Below are 2,802 nucleotides of genomic sequence, written 5' to 3' on the forward strand. Positions count from 1 at the left end.
TAGCTTTGGCCGCTTGAACTCTCTCGCGGGGTGATCGTGTATCCCTCAACCCCTTTTTTGTGAATTGTATTCTTAGTATATTTTTTAATAGAACAAGACTATTCATCAATATATATATATATATATATATATATATATATATATATATAAATTTACTTCAAATTTAATTTAATTTTCAATTGAAGTAAAACTCGCCAACATAGATAATAACAATCTGCAGCTCAGACGTATAACCCGTACTGTCATCTTGCTCTTCAAGTATTGCCTTTTGTTCGTGAAAAACGAGGAAGAACACATTTTACAGATATTGCAGTTATACTGCGAACGCAGGAAAACACACCCAGCATCTAATTGAGAAAACATTGGGTGAATCATGAGGAAACAAAGCATATTGAGTACAGAGCACATATACATGAATGAAATTGTGGATTATGGGGCGTTATGGATTATGAGGCCTAGGTTCCTCAACAACCAGCTCCAAAGTCGGCGCTTCATCTTTCACAGTTGCGGACTGAGAAACTTGTCTGTGTTCCATAGGCGTATTGATGTTCTCTAATAAGCCTTTCTTGTATTCGCCAAAGAAATAAGATGTAAATCCCCACAAAGAGAGAGCAAGAGACATGCCTTTCTCGCCTGTAAACTTCTCACTGAATATCACAACGGCAAGCGCTTCTGTCCCAGGAGTTAAAGAAGTCATCAATACGGCACTCCACAGAGAAGATGTCAAAAAGATGACACCATAAACACCGATAAAAAAGAGCTGCCAGGAGACTGCGTTCCAAACCACGGACATGTAGTAATTGAATTTCCCCACATCAGATTCCATGGCTTCCCTCCAAACGGCAGGAAAATCCTTGTTCACAACCATGCCTACTGTACACACAACGCTCGCCGACAAGGACATTAGAAGCTGCATCTCCATGACAAGAGTGTACATTATTCTGCGTGTGGTCTTTTTATAGACAAACTCAATCAAAGGAAGAATGAATCCGTAGAGAGCTGCTGCAGCGCCTGCAGCGAAGAACCCAAGCCAATACTCTCGAGATGTGACCCCCTGTGGCCTATCACCATCGGCGTGGAAGGCCAACATAACTGATCCCATGGTAAGCAAAATTATAGCATTGACTGAGTAGGCAGTAAACTTCTGCTTTACTAAGAAGAATGCAAACAGGGCATTGAAGGCAAGCTGAGGGGCAATTACGAGAGAAGAGGTGGAGAGAGGGAGGTAAGCGAGACCCCATGAGTACAAGAAATTATCAAGGCCGGTGAGGATACCGATTGCAACGGATGCGAGAAAAAGCTTGGGACTCACATGGGTGCTTTCAGAGGGCTGTTTCGTGCGGGAAGAAATCCAAATGGGGAAAACAAGGAGAGGACAGGCTGCAGTCTGAAGCCATGCAGTGAACCATATGCGATTGCCACCATGCAAGAAATAGAAGCGGATCAAAATGGTACCTGCCGCTCCGCCAATAGACAAAGCTACACAGTTGAGGAGGAGAAGGATCCATTGCCCCAAGCCTCTCTTGTCCGACTCCATTCGCCAGCGTTTTTTACTCTCCATATCATCTTATTTTATCTTCGGCTTCGAATTTATAGACAAAATGAAGCATCAAGTTTGGTTTTGGCAATCTTTGTGGGATCAAAGGCAGTCTTTTCGGGTTCAAAGATAAGATCTGATTCCACGTACCAGATTTGACTGCTGTAAATGTGAATTTGCAAATGGGCGTCACTTTCCATTTCGTTTTGGGCCCAGTTTAATGGAACGACTTGATTCGACTTAGCCGATTTAGAATCCTTCTTATTTTGATCTTCCATTTGTCTATCTCTTCCAAATTTGTTGATTACTTCTGTTTAATGTTTGCGAATTAGTTTTTAATGCTGAAATTGACGAAGTTTATTACTATTACTTCTAATTTTGTTTTGATTTTAACTTACTTAAGCATCTTAATATATAATAACGTATTAACAAAGGCTAATTTATCTCATTGTCTACTAGTTTATTCACATCTATTTGGTCATTTTCTTGTATATTTAAATACTTTATTTTCCATAAATTTGTAAGTATTACACCTTCATTTACACATTTTTAAATTTATCTTTTCTTCTTAATGAGATCATTAAACAAATTACTATAATATGTCTCTATCTTATTATTATTATTTTTTCTTCCTTCATTTTATCTTTTATCTATAACCATCACAAATACCAATTTAAATGGTCATTTTCTGTCAATTTGAATTCACATATAGCCGTCAATGTCTATTTCCCTTTGGGCCCACTTTAATCGAATGACTTGACTCTAGTTAAGTGATAGATGAACCTTGTTTTACTTTCTATTTTATTATTTGTTCTATTATCTTTTTATTATTTGGAGTTTGATTTCTTATTTTTAACATTGAAATTGACATAGTCATATTATTTCTAACTTATCTTTATTTTCATGTTGATGAAAGTATCTATATGTAGCAATGTATAAACAAGTGCATATTCTTTTGTTTATCTTATACCATAGTGTAGTACTTGATTATTTCATTGATGCAACTCTTGTTTCTATTATTTTCCAAACCAATTTTATTGTATTGTCCTAAATTGCAAGCACCTAAATAGTGTACAATTTAAGGACTATTTGGCACTCATCTTACTATATTTTAGATAAGTTGATTTCAAATGACATTTAATGGTACCTAAATTCAAATGTGAGTACTCTATCCTTTCAATCTTGTTTAAAATAGAGGTTAGCCATTATTTCTAAGTTTGCTTCTATATTCTTTTATTCAATCCCATAATTTAAGGTACCAATAA

The 2,802-nt window shown here is 36.4% G+C and overlaps 1 pseudogene across 1 annotated transcript; it reads right to left on the reverse strand.

The window, feature by feature from the left end:
• Positions 1–230: 230 nt before the first annotated feature.
• On the reverse strand, positions 231–1,635 carry LOC149572658 (purine permease 3 pseudogene; annotated as a pseudogene). Its single transcript, XR_016359949.1, has one exon. The product of XR_016359949.1 is annotated as a purine permease 3 pseudogene (transcript).
• Between the last annotated feature and the right edge of the window lie 1,167 nt (positions 1,636–2,802).

This window comes from Cupressus sempervirens, chromosome 2, assembly GCF_028749045.1.
Source record: "Cupressus sempervirens isolate cs-2001-9-10 chromosome 2, ASM2874904v1, whole genome shotgun sequence".
NCBI classification, from domain to species: domain Eukaryota; kingdom Viridiplantae; phylum Streptophyta; class Pinopsida; order Cupressales; family Cupressaceae; genus Cupressus; species Cupressus sempervirens.